Source organism: Lemur catta, chromosome X (assembly GCF_020740605.2).
Source record: "Lemur catta isolate mLemCat1 chromosome X, mLemCat1.pri, whole genome shotgun sequence".
NCBI lineage: Eukaryota > Metazoa > Chordata > Mammalia > Primates > Lemuridae > Lemur > Lemur catta.
In genome coordinates this window covers 8,199,667-8,225,675 of record NC_059155.1, presented here as the reverse complement: position 1 = coordinate 8,225,675, position 26,009 = coordinate 8,199,667, and positions in this window count along the sequence as shown.

Sequence of the window (26,009 nt, the reverse complement as noted above, 5' to 3'; positions counted from 1 at the left end):
TTAATACTTCAGCAATTGCTGGATTCTTATAAACGTGCCAGCTTGGTATATTGCAATTAGTAAGGTTTCTAAAGGTATTTCAAACTGGCCTTAATTAATTAAATTCTTGATAGATGCAGTCCAAGGTTATCCACTTAATAAATTGGCAACCAAATAAAAAATGGAATCAAACATTTCGAGCAGCTTACTGGAAGGGATCTGGGCTCTCCACCAAGAGATTCTGTAGCAATGCTGGCAACAGGGTGCATCATTTTCAAGCTTCTGATTCATTGTCACTATATCCTTTCACCCAAGACTTAACCCTTCCCCCCAAAACACTGCACAGGATTGCTTTATCTGTAGCAGCAAGAGTTGTGTTAGTATCCACAGACTAAAAGAAAATTCCCATTTGAAATGTGAATACTTGAAATAAGAATCATCTTTAATTCACTGTGTATTTGAACACAAGAATATTGTAGAGAAGGACAATGATGATAGTTCTTGGGTACACAAAAAAGTTCTTTGCTACTTCCATGAACTGGTATTTAAGTTGAAGACTAGATTAAAGATGAAAGGATGTTTCTTAGAAAAAGGGATTGTAAAATAAGATGATTTGATCCTGTTAAGACTGTAGTGAGTGCTAAATTATTGAAGATCTGAAAGCAAGAAGTAGTTAAGTGTTGGCCATGTACCAAGTGAGTAAGTAAATTCAGGAAAGTTTCTGTTTTCTGAGAAACTAAAGGAATAGATATTATTACTCAAGTTGTTAAGGAGCCAAATTTGTAAAAAACATGAGCACGCTGTTAAGTCGAGTTATACAACCAAGAAACATAATAAGCAGCTACTTTGTGCTCAATTCTGTGCTAAGTGCTAATGGAGACTATGAGAAAGAAATGAGATTCCTGCCTGAGAGTATTTGCAAAGACAGCATGATATAATGGAAAGCAATACAGACAGAATCAGAAGCCTTGGATTCTACCTGCTTACTCTGTGACCTATGTCAAGGGACTTTGTTCCGAGCCTCAGATTCCCAGACCATTGAAATAGGATTCAATGAAGTAATGTGTAAGAGTACCTTAAAAATTATGAAGAGCTAGTCACAGGTGGGCAATGACGATACAGGTTCTAATGACTGGAGGTAATAATGGTGTGGTAAAAAGAGTAGAGACTCTGATAATCAAACAAACCTGGGTTCAAATATTGTCTTTGTCACTAACTGTGTGGCTGAGGCTTTGGGAGAGTTACTTAATTTTCCTGAGCCTTAAATTCCACATTTAAATTAGGATAATGATAACAAAATAAATACTTAACTCATAATATCATTACGTGTCACATAGTTGGTAATGGTAGCCTTTATCACAAAACATTCATTTTTAAGCAGGAAACTGCATGTTATAAACTATAAAGGTAATAAGAATTCAAAAACTCACCTCAAAATATACTGTGAGCAAAGCTGCCATGATAGCAGAAGTAACTGAGAGTACTCGTTTTTAGGAATTTTATATAATGAAAATAGGCCTTAAAAGAACCTATTGTATGCTTTAAGAAATGATGTGAGATTAGGGCAGCAGATCTGGAGACAGATATGAGAGTTGTAAAAGAGTAAAGTATGTAAGAATTGATAACTCATTGAGGAGTGAAAACATGGCGAGTGAGGGAAGACAATGCCTAAGTTTCTGGATTAAGTGATTGGAAGGATGATGATGTCATGTAGTGATTCAACAAAAATTTATTGAGTGCCTACTATGTGCCAAGTTATGGAAATAGGGTAGTGAGATAACCAGACATAGTTTTTGCCCACATTTAGTGGACAAGTTGGGAGAGGGGGAATCAGGATATAAACAAAATAAATGAATAAATATAGATTATATCATCTATGCCAGGGAGACATAATGGTGAATACAAGAGGATGACAGGCTTTGAGTGAAAAACAAAATGATGAGTTTATTGTTTTCAATGTTAATTTTTTTGGTATTTTTTATTATTTTTTAAATTGATATATAATTGTGCATATGTATAGGGTACATATTGATGTTTCAATACATATAATGAATAGTGATCAGATCAGAGTAATTAGAATATCCGTAATCTCGAAAACTTTTCATTTATTTGTGTTGGGAATGTTCAATATCCTCCTTTGAGCTACTTGAAACTATATATTATTATTAACTATAGTCTTCTTACAGTGATATGGAACAATAGAACGTATTCCTCCTATCTAATTGTTATTTTGGATCCTTTAACAAATCTCTCCTATTCCCCATTTTTCACCTACCCTTCCGGCCTCTAGTATACTCTATGCTACTTTTTACTTCTATGAGATGAACTTTTTTTAGCTCCCACATATGAATGAGAACATGTGTTGTTTAACTTTCTGTTCCTGGCTTCTTTCACTTAAAAAAAAAAAAGTCCTCAGGTTCCATCCACATTTCTGTGAATGACAGTATTTCATTATTTTTTGTGGCTGAATAGTGTTGTATTGTGTAAATATACCACATTTTCCTTACCCATTCTACCATTAATGAACACTAGATTGATTCCATGTCTTGTCTATTGTGACTAGTGCTGCAATAAACATGGAGGTGCAGATGTCTCTTCCGCATACTGATTTCTTTCGTTTGGATAAATGCCCAGTAGTGGGATTGCTGAATCATATGGTACTTCAATTTGTAGTTATTTGAGGAACCTCCATACTGTTCACCATAGTAGCTATACTAATTTACATTCCTACCAACAGTGTATAAGAGTTTCTTTTTCTATGCATCCTTGCCAGCATTTGTTATTTTTTTTGTCTTTTGATAACAGCCATACTAACTGGATGATATCTCATCATGGTTTTGATATGCATTTCTCTGATGATTAGTAATGTTGCGCATTTTTTCATATATTTGTTGGTCATTTGTATGTCTTCTTTTGAGAAATGTCTGTTGAGATCATTTCCCAGTTTTAAAATCAGATTATATTTTTGCTGTTGAGATATTAGAGTTCCTTGTATATTCTGAACATTAATTCCCTGTCAGAATAGTTTGCAAATATTTTCTCCAATTCTGTATCTGTTGTCTTTTCACACTATTGATTATTTCCCTTGCTGTACAGAAGGGTTTCAGTTTGATATAATCCTATTTGTTTACTTTTGCTTTTGCTGTCTGTGCTTTTGAGGTCTTATTCATAAAATCTTTTCCAAGATCAATGTCCTGAAGTATTTCCCTATGTTTTATTCCAGTATTTTTATAATTTTGAGTCTTATATTAGGGCTTTGATCCATTTTGAGTGGATTTTTGCATATACTGAGAAGTGGGGGTCTAGTTTTATTATTTTGCATATGTATATCTAGTTTTCCCAGAACCATTTCTTGAAAAGACTATCCTTTCCCCAATGAGTGTTCTTGGTGCCTTTGTCAAAAATCAGTTGGCAGTACACACATGGATTAATTTCTGGGTTCTCTACTTTGTTTCACTGGTCTATGGTGTCTGTTTTTATGCCAGTACCACTGTGTTATACTACAGCTTTGTGTATATTTTCAAGGCTGATAGTTTCTATAGAGAAAACTTATTTCTTCCTTAAATATTTGTATCAGAGTAACCTCATAGCATAAGTCAGTAGTTATGCCTTCCTCTTTAGTTTTCAGGAAGAGTTTCTGTAGAAAAAAAAACTTATTTCTTCCTTAAATATTTGGTACAATTCACCAGTGAAGCCATCTGATCCTGGTGTGTGTGTGTGTGTGTGTGTGTGTGTGTGTGTGAAGTCTTTTAACTATACATTCAATTTCTTTAATATACATAGGGCTACTCAAGCAATTTATTTCCTTGTGAGTGGGCCTTTTTTTTGTTTGAGAGAGGCAATTTGTAATGGACCCTGAGCATCCTTTCAACTTCTTGCTGGGGGGAGCTCCAAGATGGCAGACCAGAGACACCACCAGCCAGAGCACCTCAGTAAGAAGGAGAAGTTTTAGGTGAAAGAGAAAAAACATGCAGACAGACAAACATAGATCAGAAGAGGGTCAAAGGAAGGGTTCCAGAACCTTCAGGAGACTCCACAGGATGAGGTTGTGGAGAAGAACTGGATAGAGAAAGGTTTTGGTGGAGCTCAGCCCCCAAGAGGCTCAGAGACCAGTCAGAAAGGTAGGTGGAGCAGTTAGTTTCCACCTCCCTCACATCTCGGACAGTTGGTGGGCTCCCGAGCTGCTGGAGAGACCCCCTGCCCACACAAGCCCAGAGACTTCTGCAGCCAGTGTGCTGGGAGCTTCTTGTGAACCAGGTACCAGCTCCCAGCTACCCTGGCATGCCTCCTGCCCAACAGATCCAAGTCCAGAGAGCAAGTTCCATATTGTTGCTCTACCCACCATTCTTCTTTGTCCTCCCCAGCGGGCTTCAACTCCTCAGGTTTTAACTTGCTTATCCCCACATAGACATTTCCCAGCTCCTGGCCCATACTGCAGGGGCCACAGGGTTCCAGCAGGTCTCAGGTGATCTGCATGACTCCAGAGCCTGGTCATTCTGGGTGGACTGCCTCCTGGAGGGAGGGTCAGAGATGACCAAACTTTTGGCTTTCCTCCACTCAGACTCTTTCTCTCCCCTTTCTCTCCCCCACATGAGGCTGCAGAGAGAGAGTTGAGCCACCATATAGAGGTTTCCACAGGGCGTGGGGTTCAGACCTTTTCTTTTGGGGTTCTGAAGCAGACTGAGGAGTGCTTGGACTGTGAGCTCCCTGCCCACTGGCCCTCCCTGCTGCTGTGTGCCTGGTGCCCGCCCATCAGAGAAGGGCATGCCCTGAGGCAGAGGGACATCACACTAGCTTGTGCACCCTGTTGGTGACTCAGGACCAGCATGCTTCTCCCTGGCATGGTCAGGGACTGATCTGTGGGGCCCCAGGGATGGGCCTACAGGTCAGATCCCATATCCTCAGGTCTTGATCATGTTGCTTGGGGACACAGAGGGTATATTTCTAAATTAGTCTCTGGAGGTGTGGGTACCTGCAGGGGCAGATCAGAGGGGAGAGTGTAGTGTGGGTCCTAGCTGCAGTGTGCTCATGGGGCACCCCTCCTCCCATGGAAGGGCCATGCTCCCAGCTCTGACATGGATCATGAGCAAGGGACCTCCCAGCCTGCATCACTGTTGTAGGAGAGCTTGGCTGGCTTGAGGTCCTGCCTGCTGGGAGAAGCCCAGGAAAAACCATGGAATAGGGGGAGGTTAAAAGAGCAAAGCCCGGTCCAGACTACTGGATTGTGGGTCTCAGACAGCCGCACCTCCTCAGGCAGACTTTCTGGTTGAGTGGGGCCACTTCAGCCCTTCCTTGCCAGCTTCACCCAGAGACACAGAATGGAGCTTTGACCCCTGCTGAAGCAAATCCCTTGCCAGCATTTGTGGAGCTTGAGGGCAAGCTCATTCAACCCAGCCCCACCCAGCCTCACTCCCCAACCTGCCTCTCCTGCGGTGGAGAATAAGAACTCACCTGGAAGTTCCAGGGTCCCACTCTGGGGCATTAGCGTGTTTCTCCTGAGGAACTAGATCTGGTCACAGGACCCCAAAACAGCATTGTGGCTTGTTCCTTCCAGCAAGTACCGTCTACTGACAGGGAGGTCAATTTGCATGCCCTTTATGGCATTCATTTACTGACTCAATTATACAGGGTGTGGTTGCTTTTCACCCACAAGCACCACCTACTGGCACAGAGATTAAACTGGGTGTGTCATTACCTAAACAAAAGAAAATCCAAAATAAGAAACAACATCTGCTCCAAATGAGAAGGAATCAGTGAAAGCACCCCGGAAGTACAAAGACTCAGAGTGAAAGGGCACCACCAAAAAAGAACACCAGCTCTCTAGCAATGTATACCAACAAAAATCATAATATTGAAATATCAGATGAATTTTGAACATGGATTGTAAGGAAGTGTAATGAAATGCAAGACAAAGTAGAAACCCAATATAAAGAAACCACAAAAATAATGCAAGAAATGAATGAAAAATTCAATAAGAAATTGAATTATTAAAGAAAAATTTAACAGAAGTGGAAATGAAAAATTCATTCAAGGAAATACAAAACACAATGGAAAGCCTTAAGAATAGGTTAGATCAGGCAGCAGAAAGAAGCTCAGAGCTTGAAGACAACACCTTTGAATTAACACATTGACTGCCACACACACAAAAAAAAACAGAATCTTTTCCTTGACACCACATTTTTTATTATGAAAATAGAATAAAAACTTTGAGTGTAATTTAAAAGTAAACAAATAGAAAATGAAATTCATTGACTTCTGTTCACTTAATCCATGTTTTTAGAATTAAATTGTCAATATTAATTGTAACAATAAGAACATATATGCTTTATGCTGCCCTGAGGTCAAAGCTAGAGTGAGTTAAATACAATTCTCATTGCAGTTAATGTGTTAAACAAGTCAGTCAAAGAGACAGAGCAGAGAAATAAGATGAACAAGCAAAGCCTACAGGAAATGTGGGATTATGTGAAGAGGCCTAACATAAGAATCATAGGGATCCCTGATTTTGAAGAAGAAAATACACAAGGGCTGGATAATCTATTTGAGGGAATGATTGAGGAAAATTTCCCTGGCCTTTCTAGGAATGTAGATATTCAGGTACAAGAAGCTCAAAGGACTCCTGGGAGATTCATCGCAAAGAGGCAAACACCATGACACAGTCATCAGAATGGCCAAAATAAACATGAAAAAGGTGCTCCTATGAGCCATAAGGTGAAAGCATCAGGTAACTTACAGAGTAAAACCCATCAGACTGAAGACTTCTCAACTGAGACCTTACAAGCCAGAAGGGACTGGGGTCCCATACTCAGTCTTCTCAAACAGAATAATGTCCAGCCTAGAATTTTGTATCCTGAAAAACAAAGTTTTGTATATGAAGGAGAAATAAAGATCTTCTCAGACAATCAAAGACTGAGGGAATTCATCAAGATAAGACCTACCCTCTAGGAAGTACTCAGAACAGTGTTACACACAGATCAGTACAATAGACACTCACCAGTGTAAAATCATCCAAAACCTAAAGGTTGAAGGCTAGATACAACAATGGCTCAAGCGATAAAACAGACCAACAGAGTTCTATTCAATAGGATGAACAGAAATGCACCCTACTTATCAATTATTTTGATAAATGTGAATGGCTTCAACTCCCCACCAAAGAGATATAGGCTGGCTGAATGGATAAAAAATATAAGCCAAGTATCTGCTATCTCCAGGAAATGCATCTAACCCACAAGGGCTCATTCAGACTCAAGGTGAAGGGATGAAAAACAATATTCCAGGCAAATGGAAATGAAAAGAAAGCTAGTATAGCCATTCTCATATCAGATAACAGACTTTAAACCAACAAAAGTAAAGAACAAAAAGACAAAGATGGTCATTATATAATGGTAAAGGGAAAAATTCAACAAGAAGACATAATAATTCTAAATATTTATGCACCTAACACAGGTGCACCCAGATTCATAAAACAAATCCTACTTGATCTAAAAAAAATAAGATAAACAGCAGCACTGGAATAGCCAGGGACTTATACACCTCTCTGACAGAACAGGACAGATTCTCCAAACGGAAAATAAACAAAGAAATAATGGATTTAAACAGAACTCTAAAACAAATGGGCCTAACAGACATTTACAGAACATTCTACCCAAAAACCACTGAATATACATTCTTCTCATCAGCTCATTGGGCATTCTCTAAGACTGATTACCAGTTAGGCCACAAAACATGTCTCAAAAAATTAAAAAATAATAGAAATCATACCATGCATCTTCTCAAATCATAATTAAATAAAATTAGAAATCAACTCCAGCAGAAACTCTCATCTCTACACAAAGTCATGGAAACTAAACAACCTACTGTTGAAGAACAGTCATGTCAAGGAGGAAATTAAGATGGAAATCAAAAGATTCTTTGAAGTAGGCATGGATTCAGAGAGATAGGAACACTCATACACTGATGGTGGGACTGCAAACTAGTACAACTTCTATAGGAAGTAATATGGAGATATCTCAAAGAACTAAAAGTAGAGCTACCATTCAATCCAACAATCCCACTACTGGGTATTTACCCAAACGAAAAAAAGAATTTCTATAAAAAAGACACCTGCATGCTAGCAGCACAATTAACAAATGCAAAGATGTGGAAACAACCCAAGTGCCCATCAATACATGTGTGGATTGATAAAATGTGGTGTATTTATAACTTGGAGTACTACTCAGCCATAAAAAATGGTGAAATAATACCTCTTGTATTAACCTGGATGGGCCTAGAAACCATTCTTCTAAGTGAAGTACCACAAGAATTGAATAATAAACAACACATGTACTCATTGGAACTAATCGATCAACGCTTATGTGCACATATGGAAATAACATTCATCAGAAATCCAGCAGATGGGAGGGGTTAGGAGGGGATTAATAAATTCACACCTAACAGGTGCAATGTACATTATCTGGGGATAAATTTGAGCCAAACAGTACAAAAACAATTTATGTAACCAAAATGTTTGTACCCCCATAGTATTCTGAAATAATAATAATAACAATAAAAAACCAAACTTCTTGCTGGGTATGTGAAAACTGCAAAGCCTTGAGCACTCTTACCTGTGTGGTTTCAATTTTACAATGAAAAGATATTTACAAATTACTTATAAAATTATCTTTATTTCTAATTTAAAAGAGTGGGGCAATTACATGTAACTGTATTGAAGCAAGTCATGCCAAACTATGGAGTGAAGTTGTTAGCAACACAGGCTCTGGGGAATGACTTCCTGGGTTTGAATACTGGCTCTACAATTAAGTCACTGTCTGTGCTTCAGCAAGATTCAAACATTCTCTATGCTTCTATTTCTTCATTTTTAGAATGGAGATAACCATATCACTTACTTCAAAGGGTTGTGATAAAATAATATATGTAAGAGGCTTAAAAGACTACCTGGTACATATTAAGTTATTAGTAAGTCTTAGCTGTTTATTATTGTTATTATTTCCATTTCTTAATAGGCTTCTAGTTTGATATATTAAATGTCTCTGGATGCTATCCTTATGAATAAGATGATGAAATATGGGCTGAATGTTATTTTTTAGGATATTCATATCAGATTAATTCATTAAACATTTTGTATACCTATTATGTGCAATTGTGTCCAAATTGTTTTTTTCATAGATTATTGTCTGTCTGAAATGCCATAGTTTGGCTTTCAATGGCTTTGTTAATAACTTTAGAAGAAAGAAAGAAAAAAGAAAAATGTTGATGACATAAATCTCCAAGAGAATACAAATTCCATTGATAACATGCAAGGTTAAATTCAATAAGATGAAAGAGTATTTTTTATAAAGTAAAGTAGTCTTAAATTAGCTCTTGAAGTTTCTTTAATCCAACAGCCATTCAATGCTGCAATTCCCTCACCAGTATACAAGAATCATTCTATATCTTATTAAGTGTTGTTTTGAATAGGGAGCTCATTATTTAGTGAGGCAGACTGTTCAATTGTTGAACAACTAGACTGTTCAATTGATGAACAACTAGAACTGTACCTTATGTTTATCTTAAATTAGCAACCTTGTGACTTCAATAACTGGCTCCTTTTCCTACTAAAGATACCCAAATCTATTGTCTCTCATCTTTTACAGGACAACTATTTGAATATTTGTAGACAGTTATCCTGCCAACCTAGAATAATTTCTTTTTCAGTCTAAAAATTCCTACACCTATTTGATTTCCCATCTTATCACCCTTCTTATCCTCTGGACCAATTCTAGTTTAATGATGTTCTACTTAAAGTTTAGGGCTTAGTATTTGTGTTGCTGGGAAAATATATCTGCTATTGCAACTCATAACTTTTGCACCTATCAGAGAGATAATCTGGAGCAGTTATTCTTCTAATGACCCCACATAATTAACCCTTGTGGTGTCTAATTAAAAATAAACATATATCAGGGTCCCTATGTTTCCCTGTGGAACTGTTCTAATTCATCTTTGTCCTCTGGCTACCATTTTACATAAGATATCCATAGGGCAGTTAATTTTGGAAACACATATGATAGAAAATGCAGTTCAGTTTTTTTCCCTTCATTTACTTTCAATCAGTACTTCTGGTTGTAACCAGGGATAATTTTCTTATACCTATTTATTCTTCCATCCCTAACCTTATGTATAGACGATGCTGAAAATTAAACCTATAAAATGGCATGACCATTTTGAAGTTAACCCAATTCTCAGACCTACCCAATTTATCCCTCTGACCCTAAGTGACATTCTCCTCAACTGGGGGAAACCTTGGGCTATTCTTGCTCAGAAATAGCATCATCCTCTGGATTAGAGAAATCCAAGGGAAGCCATACAACCATGCCTGAGTGTATATCTTTAGGTCCTTATGGCCTCTTTGATTATCAGGTTCTGACTCTGAGATAACCTGGAATTTGCTCTTTTAATAGGGTCACTGAATTCAGTTATTTTGTTCTTCTGGCCTTTTAAAGTTTCTCAGTTGATTCCCATAAGGCTCACTAAGTAAATTCCAAACATTAGGGTTCCATCCTTGGATTTCTTCTCTTCTCTGTCTACACTCACCTCCCTCCCTCAACTAGTCTCATAGCTTTGAATACCATGTATTAGGTTATTAAGTATGAAATGTCTGATTTCCTTAAGTATTGACAGTTGATATCTCTGACATTTCACTTTGACACTTCTTTTTTTTTTTTTTTTGAGACAGAGTCTTGCTCTGTTGCCCGGGTTGGAGTGAGTGCCGTGGCGTCAGCCTAGCTCACAGCAACCTCAAACTCCTGGGCTTAAGCGATCCTACTGCCTCAGCCTCCCGAGTAGCTGGGACTACAGGCATGCGCCGCCATGCCCGGCTAATATTTTCTATATATATTTTTAGTTGTCCAGATAATTTCTTTCTATTTTTAGTAGAGACGGGGTCTCGCTCTTGCTCAGGCTGGTCTCGAACTCCTGACCTCAAGCTATCCGCCCACCTCAGCCTCCCAGAGTGCTAGGATTACAGGCGTGAGCCACTGCGCCCGGCCTGACACTTCTTATTTTATGTTTATTGTGAAGGTACACCCTCAGTCTTTCAAACACACATTTTGGCTTGTGATTATCTTTCAAAAAGAATTTTAGAGCAATTTTTGTGAAACCACAGATAAGTCAAAAATTCATGTTATTTTTGAATATGAGTTCCATCGTGGAACCAATCAGTGCAGATGGCTTGAAATATCAGGGAAATGTTTGGAAAGGATGTGGCTAATGAACACAAGTAGGTGGTTTGAGAAGTTCCATTCTGGTGATTTTAATCTTGAAAATGAGCCACTTGGGTGACCTGAGACCAAGATGGATAATGATGAGCTGAAAGAAGTAGTGGAAGCAAATTCATCCTAACCTACACATGAATTAGCAGCAAGGTTTGATGTTACTGTTCCAACAATATTGGACCACTTGAAACAAATGGGCAAGGTAAAGAAGCTGTATAGATGGGTAGCGCATGAATTAAACACACATCAGAAGAGAAATTGTCTTGAAGCTTGCCTTTGTTTCCTGTCACAACATAAAGACGAACCATTTCTACACCGTATTGTTATGTGTGATGAAAATGGATTCTTTTTTACGATCACCAGTGTTTGGTACAGTGGTTGGATAAAGAGGAAGTGCTGAAACACAGACTGAAAATGAATATGATTTGTCAAAAATCAATTGACCATAAATGTATGGGGCTCTTTCTGGATGCCTTATTCTGTTAACCTGTATGACTATTTTTTGCCAACACCAAACTGTCTTGATTTCTGTAACTTTATAATCTTAAGAATTTTTTTTGTTTAGTTTTATTCTAATTTGTGGTGAGAAAGCAACAACATGCCTTTTAAAGTCCTTAGCTTACATTCATCCATATTTCATCTCCTTAGACTAAAAAAACCCTAGTACCATATATTGAGTACTAGAACTTACTGAGCATCTCTATAAATATCAGATCAAGGAAAACAGACAAAGGTTGAGTACACATTTTAGAAAAAACAAGTAATTTAATTTTATTTTAGTTTCCTGATTTTCATCTGCTCATCTTTTGTTTTCCAAGTCCTAGAAACATGGAGCAATGTGAGTTGATACAGTGACAATTCAGGATTTTTTCCTTTCTACTTCATTCATTATTTCTGCTCTTGCTGCCAGAAGTTGATATTCTTTGAACCCTAGTCCAACATCTCATCTCTCTTTATACTTTCTGTTCTCACATCATCAATAATCACCTCTATGCAGGTGATTTCCAAGTCTACATGTCAAATCCATCCTTTCTATCTCTCTATCTATATTTGAAAAGCACTTGTTATACTTGTTCTGTATTTACAGATTGATATTGTAAGCATATAAAATTAAACATTTACAAATGGAATTCATTTCTTAACTAAAATCTCTCATTTCTAATTTCATAATTCTAGTGATTTAGACTCAAACCTATGAATTACGTTTGACTCAATTATTTCTTTTGATATTTACCATGCCTATTCCTTTCTTTTATCCTCATATTTACAAAGTAGTAGGTTCATGAAGTAGTAGGTTCACAAAGTGTGTAGGTTCATGAATACAATCTTTTTTTTCAGGTTTTATTTTTTTTATTTCAGCTTATTATGGGGGTACAAAAGTTCAGGTTATATATATTGCCCATGCCCCCTATCCCCCCGAGTCTGAACTTCAAGCGTGTCCATTCCCTAGAGAGTGCACATTGCACTCATCATGTAGGTATACACCCATCCCCTACCCCCAGCCCCCACCACTGTCTGATACCCTATTGGTTTTATTCCCAAATGTGTGCTTAGGTGATGATCAGGAAAACCAATTTGCTGGTGAGTACATGTGGCGCTTATTTTTCCATTCTTGGGATACTTCACTTAATAGAATGGTTTCCAACTCTCCCCAGGAGAACCAAAGAGATGCCATATCACCGTTATTTCTTATAGCTGAGTAATACTCCATGGTATACATATATCACATTTTACTAATCCATTCATGAACTGATGGGCATTTGGGTTGTTTCCACATCTTTGCAATTGTGAATTGTGCTGCTATAAACATTCGGGTGCAGGTGTCTTTTTTATAGAATGACTTTTGTTCTTTTGGGTAGATGCCCAATAATGGGATTGCTGGATAGAATAGTAGGTCTACTTGAATCTGGTTAAGGTATCTCCATATTGCTTTCCACAGAGTTTGCACTAGTTTGCAGTCTCACCAGAAGTGTATGAGTGTTCCTGTGTCTCCACATCCACGCCAACATGTATTGTTTTGGGACTTTTTGATAAAGGCCATTCTCACTGGAGATAAGTGATATCTCATTGTGATTTTGACTTGCATTTCCCTGATGATTAGAGATGTTGAACATTTTTTCGTATGTTTGTTAGCCATTCTTATATCTTCTTTTGAAAAATTTCTATTCATGTCCTTTGCCCATTTTTTGATAGGGTTGTTCGAGTTTTTCTTACTGATTTTACTGAGTTCTAAATAGATTCTTGTTATCAGTCCTTTATCTGATGTGCAGTATGCGAAAATTTTTTCCCATTCTGTAGGTTGTCACTTTACTCTTGTGACTGTTTCTTTGGCTGTGCAGAAGCTTTTAAATTTAATTAGGTCCCATTTATTTATTTTTGTTGTTGCTGTGATTGCCTCAGGGGTCTTCTTCATAAATTCTTTGCCTAGGCCAATGTCTGTAAGAGTCTTTCCTACATTTTCTTCTAGGATTCTAATAGTTTCACATCTAAGGTTTAAGTCTGTTATCCACCGTGATTTGATTTTTGTGAGAGGTGAAAGCTGTGGGTCCTGTTTTAGTTTTCTACATGTGGCAGTTTTCCCAGCACCATTTATTAAATAAGGAATCTTTTCCCCAGAGTATGTTTTTGTCTGCTTTGTCAAAGATTAGATGGCTATATGAGGATGGTTTTATATTTGGATTTTCTGTTCTGTTCCACTGGTCTGTGTCCCTGTACTTGTGCCAATACCAAGCAGTTTTAATAACCACAGCCTTGTAGTATAGTTTGAAGTCTGGCAAATTATTACCTCCCATTTTGTTTTTGTGGCTTAAAATTGCTTTTGCTAAACAGGGCCTTCTCTGGTTCCATACAAAGCATAAAATTATTTTTCTATATCTGTGAAAAATGATGTTGGTAATTTAATAGGGATTGCATTGAATCTGTAGATCACTTTGGGCAGTATAGACATTTCAACAATGTTGATTCTTTCGATCCACGAGCATGGTATGGTTTTCCACGTATTTACATGTTCTGCGATTTTCTTCCTCAGTGTTTCGTAGTTCTCCCTATAGAGGTCCTTTACCTCCTTAGTTAAATACATTCCTAGGTATTTTATTTTCTTTGTTGCTATTTTGAAGGGTATTGAGTCCTTAATTTGGTTCTCCATTTGAATGTTATTGGCATATACGAATGCTTCTGATTTGTGTGTATTGATTTTGTATCCTGAGAATTTACTGAATTCATTGATCAATTCCAGGAGTCTCTTGGTTGAATCCTTGGGGTTTTCTAGATATAACATCATATCATCAGCAAAGAGTGAAAATTTGATGTCTTCTTTCCCTATTTGGAGTCCCTTGATTCTGCTCTTTTGCCTGGTAGCTCTCGCAAGGACTTCCAATACTATGTTGAAAAGTAATGGGGACAGTGGGCAGCCGTGTCTGGTTCCAGTTCGAAGTGGGAATGCTTTCAATTTTTCCCCATTCAGTATGATGGTGGCTGTGGGTTTGTCATATATGGCTTGTATCATTTTTAGATAGGCCCCATCTATGCCTATTTTGTGAAGCGTTCTTATCATAAAAATGTGTTGAATTTTGTCAAATGCTTTTTCTGCATCTATTGAGAGGACCATATGGCATTTATTTTTGCTTCTATTTATGTGGTGAATTACATTTATAGATTTGGGTATGTTAAACCATCCCTGCATCTCTGGGATGAAGCCCACTTGGTTGTGATAGATTATTTTTTTGATAAGCACTTGAATTCGATTTGCTAGTATTTTATTGAGAATTTTTGCATCTATATTCATAAGGGATATTGATCTGTAGTTTTCTTTTTTTGTTGCAACCTTTCCTGGTTTTGGTATCAAAATTATGTTGGCATGGTAAAATGTGTTGGGGAGAATTCCATCCTTCTCGATGTTGGAGAATAGTTTATGTAGGGATGGACACCAGTTCTTCTTTGTAGGTATGGTAAAATTTGGGTGTGAACCCATATGGTCCAGGGCTTTTCTTTTTGGGAAGGTTTTTTATTGTTGTTTCAATTTCAGATCTAGATATTGGTCTACATGAATACAATCTTAACTTGCATCCCTGTCTCTTTCACGTATCATTCTACATATCACAGACAACTAATTTTTCTACAACTTTCATCTGAATATTTAAGGTTATTTTCACTGTGACTCCAACTTATTATTCTAGTTCTAAAATATATTTTAAATGCTTCATTTCAGACAGAGCATCCCATTTACTTAATAAGTGCATTTTGCCTTGATATATCTATCTTTATGTACATCATTCTTCCTGTGTAATTATCCTGACATCTTCTCTGCATTTATAGTAAGTTTAGATATCAGGTAGTGTGCATGTTCCTAATTTGTTATTTTAGAAAATCTTTTTTGGCATTTAGATCCTTTGCATTTCTATGTAAATTCTAGTACAAGCTTTTCAATATCTTTCAAAAACCTGTTGGCATATTGATGAGCTTTAGTTAAGTCTATGAATTAATATTGGGAGAATTGACACTGATACTACTGAGTCTTCCAATCTATGAATATGGTATATGGATCCATGTATTATTCTTCAATTTTTGTCAGCAAAGTTTATGGTTTTAAATATATAGGTGTTATGCATATTTTGTTAAACGTAACCTTAAGTAATGTATTTTTGGATGCTATTTTAAATGTAATTGCTTTTTATTTCAATATCTAATTGTTATGTGCTATTAATAGTTTACAGAAATGCAGCAGACTTTTGTATGTTGATATTATATCTTGTGACATTGCTCACTTATGATTTTAATAGCTCTTTTGGAGATTCATTAGGATGTTCCATGTATACAATAACATCACTTATGTATATAGTTTCTTGCTTTCCAATCTTTATGTCTTTTATTTATTACGCAAATCTTATTGCAGTAGCTATGACTTCCAGTACAATGTTGAATAGAAACGACAAGAGTGGACATCCTTGCCTTGTTCCCAATCTTAGGGGTAAAGCAGTAGAGCTTTTTTGGGATCTACAGCCGTTTATCAGGCTGAAGAAATTTCCTTCAATTTCTAGTTTGCTGAGAGTTTTGTTTTTTTAATAATGCATTGCTCTTAAATTTTTTCAGATGCTTTTTTGCATCTAGTAAGATGGTCATATGGTTTTCTCCATAATTCTGATGATATGGTAAATTATGAATTTTTTTCAAATGTTAATATAATTTTGCATTCCCAGGGTAAACCCCACTTGGTCATGATGCATTATCTTTTATATATATATGTATATATACACACACATATATACATATATATATATATTCCTGGATCCAATTTGCTAATATTTTATTAAATAATTTTTGTGGTTTTGTTCATAAGGGATGTTACTGTAGCTTTCTTTTCTTGTAATATCTTAGTCTGGTTTTAAAATCAGAGTAAAGCTGGCCTAAAACTTTCTTGAGAAGTGTCCCCTCCTTTTCCAATTTCTGAAAAAATTTGTGTAAGGTTGATATTATTTTTCCTTAAATGCTTTATGGAATTAACCAGTGAAAACCATCTGGTCCAGTAGTATTTTTAATTATGAATCCAATGTCTTTATAAAGTATAAACTTACTTAAATTTCATAATACTTTTCCTTTGGAAATTTGGTCTTTAAAGGAAATTTTCAATTTCATCTAAGTTGTGAAATCTCTTGCCATAATGTTGTTCATAGTATTTTTTTATTATTCTTTTAATATATTTAAGATCTATAGTGATGTTCCTTCTTTCATTCCTGATATCCATAATTTGTGTCTTCTCTCTTTTTTCTTGATCAGATTAGTTAAGGCTTATGCATCTTTCCAAATAGCTCTTGGTTTTATTGTTTTTCTGTTTTCAATTTTATTGATTCTCTTTGTTATTTCCTTCTTTCTACACTTTGGATATATTTTGCTGTTCTGTTTCTAATTACTAAAGTAGAAACTTAGATTGTTGATATGAATCCTTCCTTCTATTCTAATATATTCACTTGATACTATAAATTTCCCTCTAAGCACTTCTTTAGCTATATCCCACAGGTTTTGATATGCTATGTTTTCATTTTCATTCAGTTACAAATATTTTTGGATTTAACTTGTGATTTCTTCCCTGATTCATATGTTATGTATAAATGTGGTGTTAATTTCTAAATATTTAGGGATTTTCAGATATCTTACAGATCGCTAATTCCACTGTGGTCAGAATATATACCTTGTATGATTTTTCTCTTTTAAGTTTTTGGAGACTTATTTTATGATCCAGTATATAGTCTGTTTTGGTGACTGTTCCATGTACATTTGAAAGGAATGTATATTTTGCTGTTGTTGGGTGGAGTTTTCAATAAAGATCAATTAAAGCATATTGACTGATTAAGTTCTTAAAATTTTTTATATCCTTACTGATCTGCCTGCTTGTTAATATCAATTACTGAGAAAGGTGTGTTGAAATATCCAACTATAATCACATTTTGTCTATTTCTCTTTTCATTTCTCTCAATTTTTGCTTCATGTATATTCATGTCCTGTTGTTAGGTGTATACACATTTAGATTTCTATGTCTTCTTGGGTAATTGACCTGTTTATCATTATAAGATGTCCCTCTTTTTTTTAATTTCAGCTCATTATGGGGGTACAAAAGTTCAGGTTATATATATTGCCCATGCCCCCCCATCCCCCCAAGTCTGAGCTTCAAGCATGTCCATTCCCTAGACAGTGCACATCGCACTCCCTCTTTATTCCTGATAATATTTTTTACTCAGAAGTCTACTTTATGTGATAGTAATGTAGCCACTCCAGCTTCCTTTGGATGTTTTAAAATTGTATATTATTTTCTACATACTTCCTTTTAACCTATCTCTGTCTTTTTTTTTTATTTCAGGAAATTATGGAGGTACAAACATTTTGGTTACATGTTATGACTATCTGTGTCTTTATAATAAAGTGAGTCTCTTGTTGACAGCATATAGTTAGTTGGGTCTTGCTTTTGTGGAGAGAAGAAGAAAAAATGATTTTTCTTTCTTTTTTGTAATATAATTAACTTTAGTTTGAAAGTGAAAGTAAGTGAAGTCAAATGAGTATATATTTATTTTTTGAGACAGAGTTGCGTTCTATTGCCCAGGCTGGAGTGCAGTGGCATCAACAAAGCTCACTGCAACCTCAAACTCCTGAGCTCAAGTAATCTTCTCACCTCAGCTTCCCAGAGTGTTGGGATTACAGGCGTGAGCTACCATGTCTGGCCAAATGAATATATTTTCTAAGATGAGTCAACTCTTCTTGACTCAGCATGAGTTGAAAAATTACATTAGGAAGTAAGGAAGAACTAAAAGTACTTTGGACCATTTTGGCATTCACTGAATAATGCATGACTTTCAAGTAGTATGTAACACAAATTTAAAGGTTTATAGTAAACAGCTCAGGCATATTTTATAATAGGAGTGCAATAGAGGGTGAGGTATAGGTCTAAGTCATAGACATGATTGAAATACATATATCTCTCAATTTTACAACTTAGTATAAGGGAGAAATGACATTAATGATCCATAATGAGAAATAATATGAAATTTATGGTTATTTCTCAGTGGAATACACTGTGGTACATTGATATGTGCTTTTGCTCCCCAATAGTTTTATACAATATGAGAGTTAGTGAGGATACAGCAATTAATAACACAATCACTATCCCTGCCCTCATGAAGTTTGTATTTTAGCAGTAGAAAACAGAAATAAACATATAATAATTAAATAATTACTAGTGTGGACAGAGATAGTACCGAGTGCTATAAAAGTGTATAATGAAGGACATAATCCAGTCTTCAAGGGACCAAAACAAAAGGTTTTCCTGAGTAAGTGATGGTTAAGAGAGCTAAAGAATGAGGAGGCGTAAGCTATGTGAACCGGTTTGCTCTGATAGACCAATATGGGCAAATGATCTGAGGCAGGACTAAATTTGATATGTTTAAGAAAATGAGAGAAAGCCAGTATACCTGGAATAAAGTGAGGCAGAAAAGGTAGAATAGAAGAGAGGTAGGCAGGCACCTGGCAATGCTAAGAAGTTTGGTTGAATGATTAGGGAGATACAAAGAGCAATGGAGAACAAGACAATGACATAATCAAATTTGCATTTTAAAAATATTACTCTTTAATATGTGGAGTGGGGACAAAGGTTTTTTGAGGAAGCTAGTTAAGAAGCTGTTGGAGCAGTACAACAGGCATTGTTAATAGCTTTTTGATAAGTAAATCAAGATTGATTGTGGACATGTAGAAAGCAATAAATTGGAAAGATTTTTTAAGGATGGTAGAATTGACAGGACTTTTTGATTCATTGTATATAGGAGGTGAAGGAGAATGAAAAGATAGGAAAGATTCATAAGCTTATGGCTTGAGCAGTTGAGTGGATAGTATTACCATTTATTGAGTTTGAGAATCCTAGAAGATAAGAAGGTCTGAGGAACAAAGTTAATTAGTTAAATTTTGAACATGTTGAGCTTGAAGTATCTGTAATATATTCAGATATAGAGTATATAGTTGGATATAGTATTGAGCTTAGAAAAGTGGTGTGTGCTGGAGATACAAATAAGGGAGTCATCAGTATAGTTGAAGTCATTAGAGTGTAATATCAGGATTTTAGTTAATTCCCGAAGTGTAGAAATGAAAGAATTATAGGTTCCAAGGGGCAAGGGAAGAGTTTTGGGAGGGAACAGAGTGAAGCAGTACATAGAGCAATGTCTGGCACAGAAGAGATTCAATCAATATTTGCTGACCTCAAGAGATTGCTCCAATTTAAATTCCCACGATATTCATCTATTTATTCAATAGTAATATATAACATAAGTAGTAAGAAGTCCAATGGGTGGGAAATGAAGCAAAACAAGAGGATAAAATGGTGAGCAATGCTGATTTAGGGTGGTCAGGGAAGGTCTCCTTGAGGAAGTGACATTTGAGTGGACTCCTGAATTGAGAGAGCTGGCCATGTAAATTCAGGGGAAGAGTATGTAGGGCCTTATAGCTATAGTCAGATGAATCTAGTTATAAGTTAGTTGGGAGCTTATTAGAGGGCTTTATGCAGAAGAATGACACTATATTGCATTCATTTTTAGAATAATCACTCTGGTTTCTATGTTGGGATTAGGCTTTGAGGGCAGAGTCAACAGTGAAATCAGAGAGCTGCTGAAATTATCCAGGGAGGAAATATTGGTGGATTAGACCAGGTAGTAGCAGTAATGATAGTGAGAAGTCATCAAATTCTGGATATATTTTGAGGGTATAGCTAATAGGATTTGTTGATCAATTGATATGAAAAAAATATAGGAGTCACGGATAGCTCCAAATGGGTGGCTTGAGTCACTGGAAGAATGGTATCATCATTTATTGAGGTGGGGGACAACTGAACCATATATAAATCAAGATTTCTCTTTTGGATATGTTACATTTTATATTATTATTAACCTTGCAAGTGGATATTTTAAGTAAGCAGTATGGAATTCAGGCAAGAGATTGGGGCTAGAGATATAAATTTGAAAGTTGTGAGTATGTAAATGGTGTTTAAATTCAGGAGACTAGATGAGATCACCAAGAGAGTGAGTGTAGATAGAGAAGTGAAACCTTTAGCGTGCTAAGATTTATAGTTCAGGAAAATGAGGAGGAACTATTAAAGGGCTTGGAAAATGAGCAACCAATGAGGTGAGAGGAGAACCAGGAGAGTATGGTGGGCTGGAAGCCAAGTAAAGAATGTGTTTCAATAAGGAGGATGTGTTGAACATCTTTTAAGCCCCATTTCACATGCTCTTGGACCATCTTTTGTTCAGGCCATTCCTGCAGCAGCTGTATGCCAGTGTAGCTTGATGCTACTTCATGCAGCTGCACCTCATACTACTGCTTCCTGCCATGGGGTTTTTCTGCTACCACCATGTGGGACACCTGCAGGGACCTTCTTAGTGATTGTAGATCACCTATCAACTTGTAAGTGCCAATGAGTTACCCTCAAGGATTACACTTGATCAATGGGAGATGGCATCTGATATATAAACATTCCACTCTTGTATGTCTGGTGGAAAATATGGGGGCACATTCTACATGGCTCCTTAGAGAGTCTATGAGAATAATGCACAGTTTCCTATAGTAGTAAACATACCATTAATATATCCTTGGATTGATATTCCCTCCTTTTCTGGCTCACTATTCTCAGTTCCCTTCTCCTAGTCTCTGAATCACTTCTCCTAAATTAATTGCATGCAGGTCCTGTCTCAGGCTCTGCTAGGCTTTAGTGGAGGAAGCTACATTAAGATAGAGGGCATATCAGGTGTTGGGCAGATGTAGGGGGGGAGAGCGGATGGGTGTATACATACATAATGAGTGCGATGCTCACTGTCTAGGGGATGGACACGTTTGAACCTCTGACTCGGGGTGGGGGTGGGGGGGCAAGGGAAATATACATAACCTAAAATTTGTACCCCCACAATATGCTGAAATAATAATAAAAAAAGAAAAAAAGATAGAGGGCATAATCAATTGGGACAAATGTTGCTGATAAGTTGAGTAAGATGACTGAGAATTGACCATTGGATTTAGCAAGGTAGAATCATTGGTGACATTGACAAAAACTATTTTGGTGGAGGGTTGCTTCAAAAGCCTGGCTGGAAGAGCTGAGAAAGATGGCAGAGTGGTGGTGACCTGCTGGATTCGTGCTCCCGGAGAGGAAGGCATGGATCTCAGTCTGCCACAATGCTAGAGGATCGCTCCCCCACAAGAACAGTGGTGTGAAACCATGGAGAATCAGTGTGGGACACAGAGAGCAAGAAAAGACTGAGGTTAACAGGAAATCAGATCGTGAAAATCTGGAGAGTGCAGGACAGACAATAGAGAGGGGAGTGTGGGATGGCTGTACCCGCCTCACCAGCAAGTGAGGGGGGTCAGCCCCACAGGAAAGCGGCCTGTTTCCCCACTGACCTCCACTCCCACTCAGTTAGGGATCTGCCTGAAGCCGGTGCAGAATCACCATGGTAGACGTGGGGCTCTGTGGAGAGGAGACAATAGCGGGAGGCATATTGAACCCCGGAGCTCTGTGGGCGGACTGCAACTGGCGGGAGAGGGTTCGCACTGGGCTGCAGTGAAAGACACCTGGGGGACACCGAACTGTCTCCTTTATGCGGGTGGCTGGGCTCTCTCAATCCCCGGCTCCTCCAGCCCCTGCTGGACACTGAACATACGCTCCCAGAGCCAGCGACCGGCAGGCGGGCAGCCGCCATTGTCGGGGTCCACAGCCTAGCTGCTGCAGAGCAATTGGGAACCGGGCGGCTCCATCCCCTAGTCTGTGGACACCCACTAGAAGCTCCGCCTTTGCGTGAACATTGAGTGCTTCCCCAGTCCCGAGGGAGCAGAGCGTGCACCTTGCGGACATTGAGGTGGGGCGGACCATCGCACTGGGGAGCTGCAGCAGCCAAGGCGCTGGGCAAACAAAGGCACCGCCCCCTCCCCCTAGCCACTGTCTTTCACACAGAGAGAGGCAGAAACCACCTCGGGAGAGGAAGAGGCAAGGAAAAAGTTGCTTTCTGTCTGCAATTAGAACAGCCCAGTGACGGGACTCTCAAACTGGTTTTGGGTCAAATTAATTCTCTGGGCCTGGACCCAACAGGAGCAGCCCCCCAGCTGAGGAAGCAAAAACCTGAAAAACATGTGAAGGGCTCCCCCTAGTGACAGAGGAGGCAGCTGACCTGGGCTGCTGCACAGCCCAAGATCAGCGCGCACGGCTTGCCTATATTCAGGCTAAAGCGGAAAGAAGGGACCTAAGGATTGATCCAGATGGGAAGGGCTCAGCAAAAGATCTCTGGGAGTATACAGAATCAAGCTTAAACCTTGCCTTCAAAGAGGATTACTAGTTCTCTACCAATTGACACAAACCAGACTCGAAATAGCAACATGTCACAGGAAGAATTTCAAACATGGATCATAAATAAGCTGAATATTATGCAAGAAAAAAATGGATAACCAACACAAAGAAACCACAAAAAAGATCCAGGACTTGGAAGAAAAATTCACAAAAGAAATCAAAATATTGAAGAAAAATCAAACTGAACTCCTGGAAATGAAGAATTTATTCAGGGAGCTACAAAACACAGTGGAAAGTCTCAAGAGCAGGATAGATCAAACAGAAGAAAGAATCTCAGAGATCGAAGATAACACTTTCCAATTAAATAAGTCAGTCACAGAGATGGAGCAAAGAAATAAGAGAAAAGACCAGAGTCTACAAGAAATGTGGGATTATGTGAAGAAGCCTAACGTGAGAGTTATTGGCATTCCTGAGGGTGAAGAAGACAATAAGCAAGCATTGGATAAGCTATTTGAAGACATAATTGAGGAAAATTTCCCATGCCTTGCCAAAACTCCAGATATACAGGTTCAAGAAGCTCAAAGAACCCCTGGGAGATTCATACCAAATAGGAAGACACCACCTCATGCAGTTATCAGACTGACAAAAATTTCCACTAAAGAGGCCCTCCTTCAAGCTGTAAGGAGAAAGAAACAAGTTACATACAAAGGAAAATCCACCTGAATTACGCCAGATTTCTCAACTGAAACCTTACAGGCAAGAAGAGACTGGGGCCCCATTCTCACTCTTCTGAAACAGAATAATGCCCAGCCTAAAATCTTATACCCAGCTAAGCTCAGCTTTATATATGAAGGTGAAATTAAGACATTCTCAGATAAACAAAAACTCAGAGAATTCACCAAGACAAGAACAGCTCTCCAAGAAGTACTCAAAACAGGGCTACACATGGACCAGCACAAGAAAGACCCATGAATATAAAACTACTCAAGAGAAGATAAAAACCCAGTTATCACAATGGCTCAAGTAAGAAAACAGAATAATGAAATTCAACCCAACATGAGGAACAGAAATCAGTCTCACTTATCAATTCTCTCATTAAATGTGAATGGATTGAATTCCCCACTCAAGAGACATAGACTGGCCCAATGGTTAAAAAAATACAAGCCAAGTATCTGCTATCTTCAGGAAACTCATCTAACCTGCAAGGATGCATTTAGACTGAAAATAAAAGGGTGGATATCGCTATGTCAAGCAAATGGAAGCCAAAAGAAAGCTGGCGTGGTGGTTTTAATCTCCGATAACTTAGTTTTTAAATCAATAAAAGTAATGAAAGACAAAGATGGTTACTATATACTGGTGAAGGGTACAATTCAACAAGAAGACATAACTATACTTAATATATCTGCACCCAACTTAGGTGCACCCAGATTCATAAAGCAAACCCTACTTGATTTGAATAAAATGATAGATAACTGCACGTTCATAGACTGAGACTTTAACACGCCGCTGACAGTACAGGACAGATCCTCCAAACAAAAAATAAACAAAGAAATAATGGACTTAAATAGAATGCTAGAACAAATAGGCCTGACTGACATCTACAGGACATTGTACCCAAAATCTACTGAATATACTTTCTTCTCATCAGCTCATTGGACATTCTCCAAGACTGACCATATCCTAGGACATAAAGCATGTCTTAAAAAATTTAAAACATAGAAATTATATCATGCATCTTCTCAGATCACAGTGGAATAAAAGTAATAATGAACCCTAACAGAAATTCTCATTCCTACTCAAAGTCATGGAAGCTAAACAACCTTCTCCTGAATGATTATTTTATAAATCAAGAAATCAAGATGGAAATAAAAAGATTCTTTGAATTAAATGACAAAGGAGACACAACTTATCAAAATCTGAGGGACACAGCTAAAGCAGTCCTGAGAGGAAAATTTATTTCCATAAATGCCTATATCAAAAAGACAGAAAACTTACAAATAGACAATCTAATGAATAGACTCGAAGAGCTGGAGAAGGAAGAACAGACCGACCCCAAACCCAGCAGAAGGATAGAAATTATTAAGATCAAATCAGAACTGAATGAAAAGGACAACAAACAAACCATAAGGGAGATTAATAAAACAAAAAGTTGGTTCTTTGAAAGAATAAACAAGATTGACACACCTCTGGCTAGGCTAACCAAGAGCAGAAAAGAAAAAACTCTAATAACCTCCATCAGGAACCAGAAAGGAGAAATCACAACCGATGCCACAGAGATACATGACATCATCTATGAATTTTACAAAAATCTTTATACACACAAATTGGAAAATGAGGAGGAAATGGACAAATTTTTAGAAACACAAGGCTTCCCAGACTCAACCCGGAAGAAATAGAATTCCTGAATAGACCAATATCTAGATCTGAAATTGAAACCGCAATAAAAAACCTTCCCCAAAAGAAAAGCCCTGGACCATATGGGTTCACACCTGAATTTTACCATACCTACAAAGAAGAACTGGTGCCCATCCTACATAAACTATTCTCCAATATCGAGAAGGATGGAATTCTCCCCAACACATTTTACCATGCCAACATAATTTTAATACCAAAACCAGGAAAGGATGCAACAAAAAAAGAAAACTACAGACCAATATCCCTTATGAATATAGATGCAAAAATTCTCAATAAAATCCTAGCAAATCGAATCTAAATGCTTATCAAAAAAATAATCCATCACGACCAAGTGGGCTTCATCCCAGAGATGCAGGGATGGTTTAACATACGCAAATCTATAAATGTAATTCACCACATAAATAGAAGCAAAAATAAATGCCATATGATCCTCTCAATAGATGCAGAAAAAGCATTTGACAAAATTCAACACCCTTTTATGATAAGAATGCTTCACATAATAGGCATAGACAGGGCCTATCTAAAAATGATACAAGCCATATATGAGAAACCCACAGCCACCATCATACTGA